Raw genomic sequence first — 12,921 nt, 5'->3', positions numbered from 1 at the left:
AGAAGAAAGTCTTTTCAACAAATAGTGCTGGAGCAATTAGAATGCATAGGTTTAAAAAAAGAACATCTATTTAAGTCTTACATCTTATAAAAATTAACTCAAAATGGATCATGTACTTACATGTAAAAATGTATAAGAGAACGAGGATGTAAAGAAATTAGAACTTTCATACATTGCTGGTAAAAATGTAAATGGTGCAGCTGCTTTGGAAAACAGTCTGGCAGTTCTATGAATAACTAATCATAGTGTTGCCATATGACCCAGCAATTCCACTCCTAGGCATATACCCAATAGAACCAAAAACATACATCCACAGAAAAACTTGTACAGGAATGCTCATGGCAGCATTTTTCATAATAGTCAAAAACTAGAAACAATCTAAATGCTCATCAACTGATGAACGGATAAATAAAATATGGTATATCCATTTACTGAAATATTATTCAGCCATATAAGGGACTAGAATACTGATACATGCTACAACATGGATGAACCTTGAAAAGACTCACGCTTAAGTGAAGGAAGCCAGACACAAAGGGCCACATATTTTCTAATTCCATTTATATGAACTGTCCCAAATAGGCAAATCTACAGAGACAGAAAGCAGAGTGCCAGGGGCTGAAGGTAGGAGGCTACACGGAGTGACTGCTCAATGGGCATAGGGCTCCCATTAGAGATGATGAAAAAGTTCTGGAACTAGATAGTGATGATGGCTGCACATTATAAGCACACTTAGTATCATTGAATTATATACTTTAAAAGGGCAAATATAATGGTATGTGAATTATATTTCAATTTTTAAAAGCTTAGGAGAAAATCTTCCATATCTAGAGCTAAATCAAAATTGTTTGGCTGGATGCCAAAAGCATGATCCATAAAAGGCAAATTTTTAGAAACTGGACTTCATAAAATGAAAATCTTTTGCTCTGTGAAAGACTCTATTCAAAGGATGAAAAGACAAGCTACAAACTAGGAGAAAATATGTGCAAACCATATGCCCAACAAAGGACTAGTATCTAGAATACATAAAGAATTCTCAAGACTCAACAGTAAAAAAGCACATGATCCAATTAGAACCTGGGTAAAAGAGATGAAGACACCCTTCACTCAAGAAGATATAAAGATGGCAATAAGCATATGAAAAGATGTTCAACATCATGAGCCATCAGGCAAACTCAAATTAGAATCACAATGAGATATCACTGTAAACCCCTCTTAGAATGGCTAAAATTAAAAATAGTAACAATACCAAATGCTGGTGAGGATGTGGAGAAACCAAATTACTCATATATTGCTGATGGTCAAGAAAACTGTATAGTCACTCCAGAAATAAGGTTAGCAGTTTTTTAAAAAACTAAACATGCAAATGTCATACAACCAGCAAGTATACACCTTGACAATTATGTCAGAAAAATAAAGATTTATGTTCACTCAAAAATCTGTACACAAATGTTTATAAAAGCATTATTCATGATAGCCAAAAACTGGAAACAAACCAGATGTCCTTCAATGGGTAAACTGTTAAATAAAATTGGTACATCCATAATATGGAATATTATTCAGTAATATAAAGGAACAAACCATTGATATACACAACAACATGGATAAATCTCCAGAGAATTACACTGAGTGAAAAAAGGCCAATCTCAAAAGGTTACATATTGTACAATTCCATTTATGTAACCTTTTGAAATGACAAAACTATAGAAATGGAGAGCAGATTAGTGGTTGTCAGAAGTTAAGGATGGGTGGGAGGGGGAGGGAATTAGTGTGGTGATACGAGGGCAACATAAGGGATTCTGGTGGTAACGTGAATGTTCTGTATCTTGACCATATTCATGTCAACAATCTGGCTGTGACACTGTACTACAGTTTTACAAGATGTTACCACTGGGACAAACCGGCTAAAGGGTACATAGGATCTCTCTTTCTCTCTGCATATGAATCTATAATAATCTCAAATATTTGCAAATCATATATGATAAAGGGCTTGTATTCAGGAAGATATAAACATGAAAAGATGTTCAATACCACTGGTCATCAGTGAAATGCAAATTAAAATCACAATTAGCTTCTACTATAGCTAAAATTTAAAAGACGGACCATACCAAGTGTTGGCAAAGACATGGAAGAATTGTAACTCTCATATTCTGCAGCTGGGAATATAAAATACTGCAACCACTTTGGAAAGACAGCTTGGCAGGTTTTGGGTTTATGTATAAGTTACATAATCACCTACAATAGTACCAGTCATTCCATATCTAGGTATGTACCCAAGAGAAAGGAAAGCATATGTCTATACAAAGATTTGTACATCAATTTTCATAGCAGCATTATTCATAACAGCCAAAAACTAAAAACAGCCCAAATGTCCATCAATAAGTGCATGTATAAACAGATAGATATATCCATAAAATGGAATACTTTTCAGCAGTAAAAAGGATAGCATGGATTAATCAAAAAATAATCATGTTGAATAAAATAAGCCAGACCAAAAAAAAGTGTACATTTCAAGTTGTTCCACTTATATAAAATTCTTAAAAATGTGAACAATCTACAAGAAACCCAATTCACCTATAAAGACACACATAGACTGAAAATAAAGGGATGAAAAAAGATATTCTACGCAAATGGAAACTGAAAAAGAGTAGTAGCTATACTTCTCTCAGGTAAAATAGATTTCAAGACAAAAATTGTAAAAAGAGACAAAGAAGGTCATTATATAATGATAAAGGGATCAAATCCACAAGAGGATATAACAATTCTAAATATATATGCACTCTACACTGGAGCACCCAGACATTCAAAAGCAAATATTACCAGAGCTAAGGAGAGAGGCAGACCCCAATATAATAATCATCAGAGACCTCAACACTCCACTTTCACCATTGGACAGATCATCCAGACAGAAAATTAACAAAGAAACATTGGACTTAATCAAGTACTATAGACCAAATGGACCTCATAGATATTTACAGAACATTTCATCCAATAGCTGCAGAATACACATCCTCTCCTCAGCTCATGGATCATTCTCAAGGATAGACCATAAGTTAGGCCACAAAATAAGTCTTTAAAAAATGTTTAAAAAATTAAATGTACCAAGTATTTTCCCTGACAATGGAATAAAACTAGAAAGCAATAACAAGAGGAACACTGGAGAATATATACATCTATAGAAATTAAACAATATGCTCCTGAATGAAGAGATTAAGAAGCAAATTTAAAAAATTCTCAAAACAAATGAAAATACAAGATATCAAAACCTATGGGATACAGCAAAAAGCAGTAATAAGAGGAAAGTTTATAGCAATAAGAGCCTACTTCAAAAAAGTTTAAAAGCTTCAAATAAACAACCTAATGATACATATCAAAGAACTGGAAAAATAAGAGCAAATCAAACCCAAAATTAGTAGAAGAAAAGAAATAATAAAAATCAGAGCAGAAATAAATAAAATTGAGAGAGCAACGAACCCTAACCAGGGAGAAATGAAGTTGAAACCAAAAAAAAAGACAATGGGTCGATGAAACAAAAAATTGTTTTGAAAAGATAAACAAAATTGACACAACTTTAGCCAGACTAAGAAAAAAGGACAGAAGACTCAAATAAATAAAATCAGAAATGAAAAAGGAGACATTACAGCTGATACTGGATACTGCAGATAATTAGAGACTACTATGAGCAACTATATGCCAATAAATAGGAAAACCTAAATGGATGAATTCCTAGACACATACAACCTACCAAAATTGAACCAGGAAGAAACTCAAAACCTGGATAAACCAATAACAAGTAACGCAATAGAAGCAGTAATAAAAAGTCTCCCATCAAAGAAAAGCTCAGGACCTAATGCCATCACTGCTGAATTCTACCAAGCATTGAAATAATAGTACCAATCCTACTTAAACTATTCCAAAAATTTGAAGAGAAGCGAATACTCCCAAACTCATTCAACAATGCCTGTATCACCCTGATACCAAAACCAGGCAAAGACAACAATAAAAAAAGAAAACTATAGGCCAATATCTCTGATGAACATTGATACAAAAATCCTCAACAAAATACTAACAAACCAAATTCAACAACTTATTAAAAAGATTATTCATCATGATCAAGTGGGATTCATCCCAGGGATGCAAGGATGGTTCCACATATGCAAATCAATCAATGTGACACATTGCATCAACAGAAAGAAGGACAAAAACCATATGATCATTTCAATTGATGATGAAAAGCATTCTATAAAATGATGATAAAAAACTCACGTCAGGCACGGTGGCTCACGCCTGTAATCCTAGCCCTCTGGGAGGCCGAGGCGGGTGGATCGCTCGAGGTCAGCAGTTCGAGACCAGACTGAGCGAGACCTCGTCTCTACTAAAAATAGAAATAAATTATCTGGACAACTAAAAATATATATAGAAAAAATTAGCCGGGCATGGTGGCACATGCCTGTAGTCCCAGCTACTCGGGAGGCTGAGGCAGGAGGATCGCTTAAGCCCAGGAGTTTGAGGTTGCTGTGAGCTAGGCTGACACCACGGCACTCACTCTAGCCTGGGCAACTAAGTGAGACTCTGTCTCAAAAAAAAAAAAAAAAACTCTCAAAAAACTGGTTATAGAAGGAACTTACCTCAACATGATAAAAGCTATATATGACAGAACCACAGGTAGTATCATCCTGAATGGGGAAAAAGTGAAAGCCTTTCCTCTAAGATCTGAAACAAGACAAGGATGCCCACTTTCACCACTGTTATCCAGCATAGTACTAGAAGTTCTAGCTAGAATGATCAGACAAGAGAAAGAAATAAAGGGCATCCAATTGGAAAGGAAAATGCAAAATTATCCTTGAGAAGAATATAATCTTCTATCTAGAGAAATCTAAAGATTCCACAAAAAAAAATTATTAGAACATGATACACAAATTTAGTAAAGTTGCAGGATACAAAAATCAACATACAAAAATCAGTAGCATTTCTGTATGTCCACACTAAGCAATCTGAAAAAGAAACCAAGAAAGTAATCCCATTTACAATAGCTACAAATAAAATAAAATACTTAGAAATAAACTTAAGAAGATCTCTATAATGAAAACTATAAAACACTGATGAAAGAAATTAAAGAGGACACAAAAAAATGGAAAGAGATTTCATGTTCATGGATTGGAAGATTCAATATTGTTAAAATGTCCCTACTACCCAAGGCAATGTACAGATTCAATACAATCCCCACCAAAAAACCAATGACACTCTTCATAGAAATAGAAAAAAATAATCCTAAAATTTATATGGAACCACAAAAAAAAAAAAAAAAAATAGCCAAAGGCATCCTGAGCAAAAAGAAAAAAAACCGGAGGAATCACATTATCTGACTTCAAATTATACTATGGAGCTATAGTAACCAAAACAGCATGGTATTGGCATAGAAACAGACACATAGACTAATGGAACAGAATAGAGAACCCAGAAATAAATCCACACATCCATAGGTGAACTTATCTTCAACAAAAATGCCATGAACATACAGTGGGGAAACAACAGTCTCTTCAATAAATGGTGCTGGGAAAACTGGACATTCATATGCAGAAGAATGAAACTAGACCTTTATCTCTCACCATATATAAAAATCAAATCAAAATAGATAAAAGACTTAAACCTAAGATTGAAAGTTTGAAACAACTAAAAGAAAACATTGGAAAAATGCTTCAGGATATTGGTCTGGGCAAGGACTTCTTGAGTAATACCCCCAAAGCACTAGCAATCAAAGCAAAATTGTACAAATGGGATCACATAAAGCTAAAAAGCTTCTGCACAGCAAAGGAAACAATCAAGTGAATAGACAAGCCACAGAATGACAGAAAATACTTACAAACTACCCATCTGACAAGGGATTAATAACTAGAATATATAAGGAGCTTCAATAACTCAATATGAAAATATTAAATAATCCAATTTAAAAATGGGCAAAGGATCTACATAGACATTTCTCAAAAGAAGACATACAAATGGCTAATAGCTATATGAAAAAATGCTCAACATCATTAGTCATCAGAGAAATGCAAATCAAAACTACAATGAGATATCATCTCACTCTAGTTAAAACGGTTTTTATCAAAAAGGCAATAACAAATGCTGGTGAGGATGTGGGGAAAAGGAAATCCTTTTACCCTACTGGGTAGAATGTATTATATTACTAAATTAGTTCAACTACTATGGAAAACAGTATGGAGGTTCCTCAAAAAACTAAAAATAGAACTACCACATGACCCAGCAATCCCACTGCTAGGTATATATCCAAAAGAAGGGAGTTCAGTATATTGAAAAGATATCTGCACTCCCATGTTTATATGTTTATTGCAGCACTATTCACAATAGCCAAGATTTGGAATCAACCTCAATGTTCATCAACAGATGAATGGATAAAGAAATTGTGGTACATATGTACAATGAAATATTATTAATATATAGCTATAGAAAAGAATGAAATCCTGCCATTTGCAACAACATGGATAGAACTGGAGAACATTGTTAAGTGAAATGAGCTAAGCACAGAAAGATAAATCTCACACGTTCTCACTCATAGGTGGGAGGTAAATATCAAAAACAATTGATCTCATGGAGACAAGAGTGTAGAATGATGGTTACCAGAGGCTGAGAAGGGTAGCAGGGAGAAGGGGATAAAGTGGAGATGGTTAACTGGTACAAAAATATAGTTAGATAGAATGAACAATATTTGATAGCATAACAAAGTAACCATAATCAATAATAAGTGAGGGAATACTTTAAAATAACTTAAAAAAGTAGAATTGGAATGTTCCTAACACAAAGAAATGATAAATGCCTGAGATGATGGATACCCCAATTACCCTGATTTGATTAGTTCATACTGTATGCCTGTATCAAAACATCACAGGTACCCTATAAACATATGCAACTATTATGTACCCAATAATTAAAAATTTTTAAAAATGTGAACATACAGTGGCAGAAGATCAGTGTTTGCCTGCATTTGGGGGTGCAAAGGCAGAGGGAGGGATCTCAAAGGGCATATCCCAAAGGGGGTGATGGATATATTCATTATCTTGATTATGTAGATGGTCTCACAGGTGTACACATATGTCAAAACTTATCAAATTGTAAACTATGTGCAGTTTATTATATGGCAAGTATATCTCAATAAAGCTATTAAAAATTTTAAAAAGAAGATACATGAAGCCTATAAGATATGCAAATATTGAATAACACAAAATAAAAAAAACGATCAAGGATACAAAAGGAAAGTAGGTAGCTGGGATCAGTGTTAGGAAAGTTCTCACTAGATACCTTTTTAAAATTCTGTGTAAATGAATATACTGCATAGTCTAAAAAAAAATAGCATTATACTCCCAACCCCCAAAACTAGAAAAGAAGATACAGGCTGAACTAGAAAAGCAGAAATGTACAATTTAGGGATGGCACTAATTGATATGCTTCCTCACAACTTCAAGAACCTGACTATAATGTCAAATTAGATACGTTAGCATTTTTAACCATTTGGAATAGAAGTGTAGAGAGAAAAAATTTTATAATAGGTTTAAGATTCCTACATCTTTTACTCAAAGGTATCCTTCAGAAGCCAACTTTAACAAGCAATTGATTGGAAAGAATTCTTTCCTAATCTCACCAGCTGTTCAACTGTTCCAAAAAGAAATCTTTTTGAAATGCTGCAAATATTAATTTTGTCCTACAAATGAAGGTAATTTGTCAAGAAAAAGAAAAAAAGGAACTAAAGGAGACACTTTGACTCTTTTTTCCCCTCAAGAAAAGAGTGTTAATGATGACATGAAATATAGATGAAGACTCATTCAACTAAACTAAATTAATTTTCGTTTACACAACTTTAGTTTTAAAAGTCCATTTGCAAGCTTTATTTTGTTGGCAAATAAGTATAATTTATGTATTATATTATAAAAGCTGGTATCATTCTTAATTATCTCCTATTCAGGGTTTATGAAAATCAAGCTTTAAAAGGAAAAAAATAGCATTCTTTTCCTCTCTCTTCACTGCTCTGAGCCAGCAATAATGACAATGATGACTGCTGATCTGCAACATCAAAATGTGTCTAACAAGTGACTCCTGAGATATTCATTTCACTGGTTTTTATTATTTTACCCCTATACCAATATTTAAATAAAATATAATTATATGTGTTTTTAAGATAAATACTACTAATGAACAATTCCTTCTCAGGTTATACTCAATTCTATCACACAAAAACAGAAATGGTAGCTGTTTTCTTTTCCTTTCTTTTTAAGTGCTACTGCAGAACCCAAGATAATTTACATTTCAAACCAAATTGAGATGTGTAAAAAATATACAGGAGGAAATATAGCTCTAGAGTGTGGGGGAAAAAGCACTTCAAATATTTATTCTACAGCAGACTGAGAAAAACACAATCAATTATACATAACCCCACTTCATAGTTCAGGAATCTCTTTCTTTCTTAAATTATGATACTTAACTAATGATTTCCTTAGACCCTCCCCAACTTACTCAATATAATGAATTATATTCAGTTGTAAAATGTAAAATTCAAAGATATGCAATTAAGGTAGGTAAAAAGAATGGTTATACTTAATCTAAAATGCCATAAGGTTTTGAGCTTTCAAAAGTACCCTTTGAAATTAAAAAGAAAAATTGTAAGGGAAACCTCAAAACATAAAGGCATACCTCGGAGGTATTTCAGGATCAGTTTCAGACTGCTGCAATAAAGCAAGTATCACAATAAAGGGAGTCATACAAATTTTTTGGCTTCCCAATGCATATAAAGGTTACCTTTATACTATACCATAGTCTATTAAGTGTGCAATACCATTATGTCTAAAAAAATCTAATTCAGCAGCATATCAAAAAAATAATTCACCATGACCAGGTGGGCTTTATTTCAGGGATGCAAGGCTGGTTCAACATATGCAAATCTATAAATGCAATTCGCCTCATAAATAAAAGCAAGAACAAAGATCATATGATTCTCTCAACAGATGCAGAAAAAGCATTTGACAAAGTCCAGCACACCTTTGTGATAAAAACTCTTAACAAAATAGGCATAGACGGGTCATACCTTAAAATTATCAAGTCCATTTATGACAAACCCACAGCCAATATCATACTGAATGGGGAATAAATTGAAACCATTCCCACTTAGAACTGGAACCAGACAAGGTTGCCCACTATCTCCACTTCTATTCAACATAGCACTGGAAGTCCTTGCTAGAGCAATTAGACGAGAGGGGAATTAAGGATGTCCAAATGGGGGCAGATGAGATCAAACTCTTGCTCTTTGCTGATGATATGATATTGTATCTAGAAAACCCAAAGGATTCAACCAAGGGACTACCAGAATTGATAAATGAATTCAGTAAAGTCTCAGGATACAAAATCAATACACACAAATCAGAGGCATTCATATATGCCAATAACAGTCAAGCCGAAATTCAAATAAAAAAATGCATATATCTTAATTTAAAAATACTCTGTCACTAAAAAATGCAAATAATTATCTGAACCTTCAGCCAGTCATAATCTTCTTCCCGGTGGAGGGTCTTGCCTCAACATTGATGGCTGCTGACTGATGAAGGTGGTGGTTGCTGAAGGTTGGGGTGGCTGTGGCAATTTCTTAAAATAAGACAATTGGCTTTGTGTGGTGGCTCACACCTATAATCCTAGCACTTTGCGAGGACTGCTTGAAGCCAGGAGTTCCAGACCAGCCTGGGCAACAGGGAGACCCTCATCTCCACAAGAAATAAAAAAATTAGCCAGGCATGGTGGTGCACACCTGTCGTCCCAGCTACTTAGATGGCTGAGGCAGGAGGATCGCTTGAGCCCAGGAGTTTGAGGCTGCAGTGAGCTATGATGATGCAATTGCACTCTAGCCCAGGCAACAGAATGAGACCCTGTCTCTAAATAAATAAGTAAAAATAAGACAACAATGAAGTTTGCTGCATCAATTGACTCTTTCATACAAGATTTCTCTGCAGCATGCAATGTTGTTTTCAACCATGTTCACAGTATTGTCACCAAGAGTAGATTCCATCTCGAGAAACCACTTTCTTTCCTCATCCATAAGAAACAACTCCTCATCTGTTCTCATTTCCTCATGAGATTGCAGCAATTCAGTCACATCTTCAGGCTCTACTTCTAGGTCTAGTTCTCCTGCTATTTCTACCACATCTGCAGTTACTTTCTATATTGAAGTTTTGAACCCCTCTCAAAGTCATCCATGAGGGTCTGAATCAATTTCTTCCACACTCCTGTTAATGTTGATATTTTGAACGCCTCCCCTATGAACCATGAATGTTCTTTATGGTATCTAGAATGGTGAATCCTTTCCAGAAAGTTTTCAATTTACTTTGCCCAGGCCCATCAGAGGACTCACTATCTAGGGCAGCTACAGCCTTACAAAATGTATTTCTTAAATAACAAGACTTGACAGTCAAAATTACTCCTTCATCTATAGGCTGCAGAATGGATGTTGTGTTAGCAGGCATGAAAACAATATTCATCTCTTTTTACATCACAATCAGAGTTCTTGGGTGACCAGGTGCATTGTCAATGAGCAGTAATAATTTTGAAAGGAATTTTTCTTTCTGAGTGGTCTCAATAGTGGGCTTAAAATATTCAGCAAACCATGCTGTAAACAGATGTGCTGTTATCCAGGCTTTGTTGTTTCGTTTATAGAGCACAGGCAGAGTAGATTTAGCATAATTCTTAAGGGACCTAGTATTTTCAGCATGGTAAATGAGCACTGGCTCCAACTTAATGTCACCAGCTGCATTAGTCCCTAACAAGAGAATCAGCTTGTCCTTTGAAGCTTTGAAGCCAGGTATTGACTTTTCCTCTCTAGCTACGTAAGTCTCAAATGGTATCTTCTTCCAGTAGAAGACTGTTGGACTGTCTTGTCGACATGGAAAATCTTTTGTTTAGCGTAGCCATCTTCATCAGTGAACTTTAACTACATATTCTGGATAACCTGCTGCAACTTCTACATCAGAAGAATTTGCTGTTTCACTTCACGCTTTTATGTTATGAAGAGGGCTTCTTTAAACCTCATGAACCAACCCTCTGCTAGTTTCAAACTTTTCTTCTGCAGCTTCCTCATTTGTCTCAGCCTTAACAGAATTAAAGAAAGTTAAGGCCTTGTTCTGGATTAGGATTTGGCTTAAGAGAATGTTGTAGCTGGTTTGATCTCCTATTCATACCACTGAAACTTTCTGCACATCAGTGACAAGGCTGTTTCTCTCTCTTATCATTCATGTGTTCACTGGAATAATAGTTTTAATTTCCGTTAAGAACTTTTTCTTTTGCATTCACAATTTGGCTAACTGGTACAAGAGGGCTAGTTTTTGGCCTATCACAGCTTTCAGCATGCCTTCCTCACTAAGTTTAATCATTTCTAGCTTTTGATTTAAAGTGAGATATGTGTCACTCTTTCTATCTCTTGAACATTTTTGTTCTTGTTTTCAATGGTAGCAATATTCTCTTTATTTTTTATTTTAGAGTATTAAAATATGGAACACTTCACGAATTTGTGTGTCATCCTTGTGCAGGGGCCATGCTAATCTTCTCTGTATCGTTCCAATTTTAGTATATATGCTGCCGAAGCGAGCACTCTCTTGAATATTTAGAGGCCACTGCCGGGTTATTAATTGGCCCAGTTTCAATATTGTTGTTTCTCAGGAAATAGGGAGGCCCGAGGAAAGGGAGAGACACAAGGGAAAATCTGGTCAGTGGAGCAGTCAGCACAGATACATTTACTGATTCAGTTCGCTGTCTTATATGGGTACAGTCTATGGTGCTCCAGAACAATTACAAAAGTAACATCAAAGATCACTGAGTACACATCACCAAAACAAATATAATAATAATGAAAAAGTTTGAAATATTGTGAGAACTACCAAAATCTGGCACAGAGACATGAAGTGAGCATATACTGTTGGAAAAATGGCATTGACATACTTGCTCGATGCAAGGTTGCTACAAACCTTCAATTTGTAAAAAATGCAATAGCCGCAAAGCACAATAAAGCAAAGCAAAATAAAATGAAGTATGCCTGTATTTGATTTGATGGAACAAGTAAAATTACGTTTTCCACATGATTTTGGAGAAACAACATTAGCACAGAATTGGTTACACCTGCAAGTGTCACTTGAAGGTGTAATAATGAAAGAAAATTTATTTTATAAGGGATTCCCCTTAGCCATCCAGCACATTAATGTTATAAAATTAGCATAACTCCCAGAATTTGCTTAAGAGGATGTCTCACTCTCAGCTCTACTGATAATTTGGACCAGAAAATTCTTTGTTATGCAGGCTTCATCATGTAGGATGTTTAGCAGCATCTCTGGCCTCTACCCACTAGATGCCAATAGCACCCCCACCTCAGATATGACAATCAAAAATGTCTCCAGATACTGCCAAATGTCCCCTGGGGACAAAATCATCTCACATTGAGAACTACTGGCTTAGACCTAAAAGGATCTTCTTATGAAAGTTTTGTACTAATGCTAAAAAAATTAAAAAGGAAAAGAAAAGACAGACAAAAACCTTAAAAGTTCAGTAGTTATACAGTAAAAAAAAAATGCCATATTTCAAACAATAAAAACTGTAAAAATAAAATATAATCATAAATGCCACCATATGTCCCCAGGGAAATCCTTCCTTTTTCTTGAATAAGTGTCTCTAGATTCTAAGATATATATTTAAAAAGTTCCTACCAGACCATTTCTCCTATAGAAAATAGACATAAACTTTGACAAAATACAAAAATCAACTATCAGCAGTCACTGAAGGGGAAAAAAAAAGACAAATTATGAGGAGACTCAAAATATGGAAGAAGGGAATAGCAAAAAGATATCTAAAATTGTTCAACATACCAAAAAAAAAAAAACC

The 12,921-nt window shown here is 34.7% G+C and overlaps 1 protein-coding gene and 1 non-coding gene across 11 annotated transcripts in view; both read right to left on the bottom strand.

Annotated features, from left to right (window-relative positions):
* The window catches only part of CYLD (CYLD lysine 63 deubiquitinase), a 64,983-nt gene that overhangs the window by 30,309 nt on the left and 21,753 nt on the right, over window positions 1–12,921 (bottom strand). The gene's annotated exons all lie outside the window — the stretch shown is intronic.
* Window positions 11,535–11,641, bottom strand: LOC123625565. The gene has a single exon (XR_006730571.1). It is a non-coding gene; the product is annotated as a U6 spliceosomal RNA (small nuclear RNA).

Source organism: Lemur catta, chromosome 20, assembly GCF_020740605.2.
Source record: "Lemur catta isolate mLemCat1 chromosome 20, mLemCat1.pri, whole genome shotgun sequence".
In the NCBI taxonomy this organism is placed as follows: domain Eukaryota; kingdom Metazoa; phylum Chordata; class Mammalia; order Primates; family Lemuridae; genus Lemur; species Lemur catta.
Note: the sequence above shows the minus strand (reverse complement) of the source record. Positions and strands in the feature narration are given on the sequence as shown.